Source organism: Helianthus annuus, chromosome 2 (genome assembly GCF_002127325.2).
Source record: "Helianthus annuus cultivar XRQ/B chromosome 2, HanXRQr2.0-SUNRISE, whole genome shotgun sequence".
In the NCBI taxonomy this organism is placed as follows: Eukaryota; Viridiplantae; Streptophyta; class Magnoliopsida; order Asterales; family Asteraceae; genus Helianthus; species Helianthus annuus.
Genome location: NC_035434.2, coordinates 18,070,839 through 18,078,661, shown reverse-complemented (window position 1 = coordinate 18,078,661; position 7,823 = coordinate 18,070,839). Strand labels below are relative to the sequence as shown.

Genomic DNA, 7,823 nt, shown 5'->3' with positions numbered 1-7,823 from the left:
TAACCGGGTGGCGAATTTGTATTGATTATAGGAAGTTGAATAACGCAACTTCTAAAGATCATTTTCCTTTACCGTTTATTGATCAAATTGTTGAGAAATTATCGGGGCAAAAATTTTATTGCTTCCTAGATGGTTATTCTGGTTATAACCAAATTGCCATCCATCCGGAAGATCAAGCAAAGACTACCTTTACATGTCCTTACGGTACCTTCGCATTTAGGCGGATGCCGTTTGGATTATGTAATGCTCCCGCCACCTTTCAAAGGTGCATGATGAGTATCTTCTCCGATATGGTGGGAGAGTCTTTAGAAATCTTCATGGATGATTTCTCAATTTTTGGATCATCGTTTGAGACTTGTTTGGACCAATTAGATAAAGTGTTAAAGAGATGTGTTGAAACTAGTTTGGTTCTAAGTTGGGAAAAGAGCCATTTTATGGTTCAAGAGGGAATTGTGTTGGGGCACGTAGTGTCAAGTCGTGGGATAGAGGTTGATCGTGCTAAGGTACAAGTCATATCTACTCTACCTTATCCCACGACCGTTAAAGGTGTTAGGTCGTTTTTAGGTCATGCGGGATTTTATAGGAGGTTTATAAAAGGGTTTAGTGATATTACAAAACCTCTATGTAATCTTTTGTTAAAAGACCGAGACTTTAATTTTGACAAACAGTGTGAAAATGCCTTTAATGTGTTGAAACAGAAATTGGTTGAAGCCCCAATCTTGCAATCACCAAATTGGTCATTACCATTTGAAATTATGTGTGATGCAAGCGACTATGCGGTTGGGGCCGTGTTGGGTCAACGGGTAGACAAAAAGCCGGTTGCCATTTACTACGCAAGTAAGACTCTTTCGGATGCACAACTTAACTATACAACAACTGAGAAAGAGCTACTTGCGGTAGTTTATGCATTAGATAAATTCCGGGCTTACATATGGGGTAGCAAAGTTATTATTTATTCTGACCACAGTGCTGTCAGGTACCTCATGGAGAAAAAGGATGCTAAGCCGCGGTTGATACGATGGGTACTCCTATTACAAGAGTTTGATTTGGAGATTCGAGATAAGAAAGGGAGTGAGAATGTGGTCGCGGACCATTTGTCTCGGTTGAGTGTAGAGGATTCTTCCCGTGAAGAAATTAATGAGACTTTTCCAGATGAGCACATTTTAAAAGTTGGAATATTACCATGGTATGCTAATATTGTTAACTATTTGGTTACAGGTGACTTACCGGCTCATTGGGATAGAAGGAAGAGGTTGCATTTCCTGTCTCAAATCAAGTACTACACGTTGGAAGAACCGGACTTATTCAAGATTTGTCCGGATCAAGTCGTTCGAAGATGCATACCCGACGAGGAGATTCCTAGCGTCTTGATGCACTTGCATTCATTTGCTTGTGGGGGCCATTTTAGTGGTCACAAAACAGGGCACAAAGTGCTAAATAGCGGTCTTTATTGGCCGACTATTTTTAAGGATGCTTTTCATTTCGCTAAAAACTGTGTTGAGTGTCAAAAGTTGGGGAGTATCTCAAAAAGGGATGAAATGCCCATGCAACCGATCCTTATTGTAGATATTTTTGATGTATGGGGGATCGATTTCATGGGCCCATTCCCTAATTCGCATGGCAATTTATACATTTTGGTGGCGGTCGATTATGTATCCAAGTGGGTCGAAGCGATTGCCACCAAAACGAATGACCATACCGTTGTTTGTAATTTTGTTCAAACAAATATAATTTCTCGATTTGGGGTTCCCCGGGTAATCATTAGTGATGGGGGATCTCATTTCAAAAATTTTAACTTTGGCAAACTATTGAAACGGTATGGTGTTGACCATCGAATTGCTACCCCCTACCACCCACAAACAAGCGGTCAAGTTGAGGTTTCCAATAGGCAAATAAAAGAAATTTTGCAAAAGACTGTTCGACCCGACCGAAAGGATTGGTCAACAAAGTTGAATGATGCTTTATGGGCCTATAGAACGGCTCATAAAACACCTATTGGAACTACTCCTTATCGCTTAGTTTATGGGCGAAATTGTCACTTGCCGGTGGAACTTGTGCATCGTGCTTGGTGGGCTATAAAAGAGGTTAACATGAAATATGACGATGCAGGAAAGGAGCGAAAGTTGAAGCTTTGTGAGTTGGAGGAGCTTAGGGAAGAAGCGTACGAGTGTGCTTCAAAGTACAAGGATGACATGAAGAGAGCACACGATGCAAAGTTGAAGCCAAAAGAGTTTGAAGTAGGCCAAAAGGTTTGGCTCTACAATTCGAGGATTAAATACTTCCCGGGAAAGCTCAAGAGCAAGTGGATGGGCCCGTATGTGATAACACGGGTCGGGAAACTTGGAGATGTCACAATCGAGGACCCGAAGGACGGGTCGAAGCAAACGGTTAACGGTCACCGCCTTAAACCATTCCTCGATGGTAATGAAGAGAAAAAGGATGCAAATGTGGAGTTGATATGCTTCTTGGGAAGCGTACCAACATATGAGGTGAATTAAAAGGACCGGTAACACGTTTTGTAAAGTTATGTATACTTATTTAATTGTTTGCGTAATTGGATGTGAATCGTTTCCGGTTCATACTAACCTTTCTTGATTGTGTGAAGTTCGGGCATTCCGAACGGGTCGTGAAGATACAAGGTATGTTTTAGACTTGATTTGGTGCATTGAGGACAATACACAACTTTTTGGGGGGTGGTAGGGCCGTTAACGGTTATTTGTGTATAAATTTTAACTTATAAAAAAAAAAAAAAAAAAATCACAAAAACATTTTTTTTACAATTTTTAGGATTTTTTAAGGTACATAGTCCTTTTGGTAAAACCTCATAATTTTCCTCCTTATAAAAAAAAAAAAAAAAAAAAATTTTAGACAACCCGTCGGCGACGGGGTCATGACCGTCGTCGACGGCTCTTACAAATGACCCGTAGGCATATTTTTGCCGTCGGCAGATGCTTAACCCGTCGCGTCCCCAGCTCAAATCCACTACCCGTCGGCGACGGGGTGGGACCCGTCGGCGACGGGCTCCCAATTCTGTTCCGCTGCAGGTCGGTTTCAAGGATGTAAAAAACGATTTCAAACCTATTTTCATCTCACCAAACCTCTTCCAAACCTACTTTGAACCACAAACTCGAACCCCAACCATCTTACATCACCTTTTCACCACAAACTCCCTGCTTCTTCTCTCTCCAAACTCACCCAACTCCTTCATCTTCTCCATCTTCTTCCCCAAACCCTAGAACCCTTCAAGCTACCATAACTCTCTCAACTTTCTACCAAATCCTCTGATTCTTGGGTCCATCTTGAGTAATTTTTCAAGACGAACAAAACCCCTAACACGGTTTTCATCAATTCTTGCTATTGTGCAAGATTTCTGGGCGTGTTCTTGAGGGTTTTTGAAAGGGTGTTCATCAAAGTGATTGCTTGTCATCTTTTCTTAGTTTTTCTTGTCTAACAACATCAAAGGTATGGATTCCTCTTAAATTCATGCTTGATTATTATATATTAGTGTTTTTCTTCCGAAATTTTAAACTTTTTGGTTTAAGAGTAGGTTGTTTAGACAATGTATGTTATGATAGTATGATTTTGAGCAAGATTAGTGGTTTTGAATGGAATTTGAGCATGTTATAACCATAGTGAAGTGATTACACTGTTATGAACATGATTGAACATGAATATGATGTTGATTCTTGTTGAAATTATAAGATATTGTAAGATTGACAAAAGATTAATAAGTTATGATAAAGTAAGCGATTTTGGAAGTTTAAAGAGGCGACTTTACATATACTCGTTAATTAAATTGTCAACATCATACTTCATGTTCAAAGCTTGGGAGTTAATGAACGTTGAATCTATATTGATGATTTGCTTGTTTGTGATTGTAGTCATGGCAGGAAGCAAGAGACAAAAGACTACGGGTCAAGCGTCATCATCCGGGATTGGGTCTTCTTCCGGTTTAATACCGAAGAAATGGGAACAACCGAGCACTGTTGCAGAAAATGATCCAAGATTATACCGACAAGATTGGGAATGGGCAAAGTTCAGGGATAGTCAAAATGCCCGAATTTGGGAAGATGAGAAGAACAAGCAGTTGTCGAGCTACCAAGATAGAAAGTTAGAAGCTAAGTTGTGGAAATGGAAGATGACAAATGGGGTGAACACGCCGGTTCCAACAAGAGTGATATGTGAACGGACCGTGAATGTAGAAGAATTCCGGAACATCGGGATTGTACAAATGTTTGAGAGGTTGGGCTGGGAGAGTGTATTGGATTGGTGTGAAGACAACACTCACCGGATTTACTTGTCAGAAGTATGTGAGTGGTTGTCCACATTGAAGCTTGTCAACAAGAGTGAACCCCCTTCGCAATGGAAGTTAGTGGGGAAGACATCTCGAGGAAACATGACGATGTCTTTTGAAACTATGAATCGTATTGCTAGGTTTGATTCTTTGGGGGTACAAGCCTATGATTATCCATCCATTGAAAATTTTTTGGATAATCATTTGAACACCAACGACATAGATCAATTGGTAGATGTTATCTTGCCAACCCACCCAGGGGGTGATATGAAACGAAAGCATATGTCACTCGAGGGAAAGATCCTTCAAGGGATCTCGGTTGAGAACATTTTAGCAAGATTTGGTGATCGTGGGGGTGTGAGAGTAAGTGATTGCAGGGTGGCGCATGCCTTATTGTATGGGACCCCGACACTGTCGTGGAGGCACATAGTCATGATGAACACATGGGCTACCAGGGAGTCGTCTCAGAGGCGGTTTATTCCGTATGCACGCCTCATTAGTGCCATGCTTGTGCAGCAGAATTGCTTGCCCGTGGAAGCGCTATGGGTTTCTAAGCCAGTGGAGGAATTTACTTGGGGTTACATGAAGAAAAATTGGAAGATAGAGGTCAAGTTTTCGGGAAATAGGTATGTGGTGACCGATGAGTTGGGGAACAAGTTTGAGGTTCGTACTTCCGGGGCACCACCCGTGCAGGAAGAGGATGTGGAGATGGAGGAAGAAGAGGAAGAAGAGGAGGAAGCTGAACCCTCCGAGGCACGAAGGCCAAGGCAACGTTATATGCGGCCACATAGGGAGATAAACGCTGAGGTGGCAGGTTTTGTGACCCGACGACGGGTACCCTCCTACAAAAACTTTGACAGGGGGCAACAGGAGATATATGATAATGTCTCCGCGTGTATAGGAGAGGGTCGGGAATACAATCAAAGGAGAGAAGCTTGGCAAGGGTCTTACGGAGCTTCAATGCAAGAATATTGGGACGCTCAAGGAGCCCAACGTGAAAGAATGAATAAGTTCATGGAAGAGCAAGAACTGTTTCAAGCCATGCAAAGGTCACATATGGAACAGTTAGCAAAGCAACAGGAGGATGAAGCAGCCCGAAGGCGGGCATGGGAAGAAGCAGAAACGGCGCGTCGACAACAAGAAGAAGAATTGAACCGCCGCCGTTGGAGTGCCCTGTATGTCTCTCAAGAGATGGCGCTTAATAACGCCAAAGTGTTGCATGATCAGGAGCGACACCATAGAGACTACCAAGCCGGCCTCCCCTACGCCGAGCACTCGGGGTGGACAAATTACTCCGATCTTCCCTATCCTCAAGGCCCATCCGACCCGACTCCGCATTGGCCTGAAGCGGTAGGGTCTAGCTTCGTTCCAATCCCGTACCAACCACCACCCCAAGGGGAGCAAAGCCCCTTAGATAACTATAGGGAGATGTTCGAGGCCCTCACTGGTTATCCATACCAACCCAACCCGCCCATGGATCCAAACGAGCGATATCAGCGGTAGAGGTATGGTATGTTTTATGTTGTTGTTGTTGTATATTATTTTTCGCTATTTCTTTTTGTTTTTTATTTAATTATTGCCTAGTTAAATGAACTTTGTGGGTGTGTTCCCTATATAACCCTCACGAGACCTACTCGTCCTCCCGAGCTATCGGGAGGTTTAAAAGGGCTTGTTGCATAAGCTAAATGCAACCGTGATTCCTACGAAAGTGAGTTAGGTTGATTGTTGTTGTAAAATATTTTCCACATAAAGTCAAAGGTACAATAACGTATGGCTTGGTAATAATTTCATAAAAGTGGTAGAACTAGGCAATTAACAAATTTTGATGGTTGTGAGAAGCATGCTTCTACACAAGGGTTAAGATTTGTAGGTACATTATGTTCGTGAGACAACTGCTTGGTGAAAAGATGAAGAGCACACAAGGAACTAGCGAAAAACCAGGTGCATACGTTTCTTTTTACCTTTGATCTTTAGTTAGCAAATAAGTGGAGTGTATTTTGTATTTTATTTTCCGGGGTGTAATTTTGGGGAGGTTAGCCGTGTCACATCCCTTGCGTTTTACAAACTCTAGTTCTTACATATTGAGGACAATATGTACCTCAAGTGTGGGGATGGGGGAGTAGTAAAATTTTCGATTTTGACCCGTTCATTTAAATACTACACATTGAGGACAATGTTTACCTCAAGTGTGGGGATGGGGGAAAATTTCAAAAATTTTTCAAAAATGTCTTGTTTTCAAAGCAATCTCAAAAGCACAAGTAACCAAGTCAACGAGGGATGTCACAAACCATTTGGTCTTTTGTCATGGTCAGTTCAAACTAATAAGCATATCGGGTATTTAGTGGGTGGTTATTTGAGAATAATTCGCCTAAGGAACTAGCAATGTATGCATATCACATATCATACCCTTATACGTGAGGATTGAGCCATTCTACATCATAGATTCACATTTACATGTTTCATTGTTGAGTGGGCCATTAGTCGCGTATTGTAGAACTTGCAACTTTTGATACATTCGAGACTATAGACCGAATACAAGCACGAGAATGATTAAGGCATTAGGTAAACCTTTTTCTTTTACACCATTGCTTACCCTTACCAAATAAATCCCCTAGTCGCCCACTTTGAGCCTACTCCTTTCATTTGACCGCCCTATAGCCCATAACCGTAAACCTTTTTCTTTAAACCCGTGTGATGGAAATTCGATTTTAGGAGTATTTGTTTGTATAGTTGTGGTTTATATTTGTTAAAAAAAAAAAATCAGAAAATGTTACGAAAAAGAATGAAAAAGCAGTGAGAAAAACACAAAAAGATGTACTAGTAGTTTATTGAATAAAAGGCGAAAGTTTTTGCCCATTGTGGATGTTTAGGTTTGCTTTTGTTTAGGATAGTCTTTTGTAATAAAATTCGAATTTTTCATCACCATAACCACTTAAAAAATATCCTATTCCTACCCTTCGCCTAGCCCCGTTACAACACCTCAAAGACCTTTTGACTTGTGCTTAGTATTTGTGTTCGATAGTGGAGAATGATTGAGTTGCAAGCCTATGCGGGTACGTGTTCTATTTGGTTTTGAGCGATTAATTGTTGAAAGCTAACACATTACACATGTTAGCAAACTTTAAACCGAGTGGAGAGCACATTGTGAGGGATATGCATGATTTGTTAGTTTTACGGGCGGGTTAATCTTGGGTAACCATTTGTGCACCTAAAGTACTTCACCGTTAAATACTTTGAATATTGTGAAGAGTTTGAACTTTCGTATGACATTAGACCTTAACCTTTGTCTCGGAATGGGATGTATATTCGTTGTTTGACCCACGTGAAAGTGAAAAACAAATTTGCTTGAGGCAAGCAAAAGACAAGTGTGGGATGTGATACGTGGTTTGAAAACCGGTGTTTGTGATTGTTTAACTTAACGTTTTTTACGTAAGTTTTAATTCGAATAGCCTACTTTTAATCAAGATGGTGTTTTGCAGGTTTGATGAGTTTAAGGAGCTTTTCGGGAGCTTTACGGGTCATCGGATTG

The 7,823-nt window shown here is 41.2% G+C and overlaps 1 pseudogene; it reads left to right on the top strand.

Annotated features, from left to right (window-relative positions):
• The first annotated feature begins 755 nt into the window (after positions 1-755).
• LOC118484341 overlaps positions 756-7,823 on the top strand; it is a 67,637-nt pseudogene continuing 60,569 nt past the window's right edge.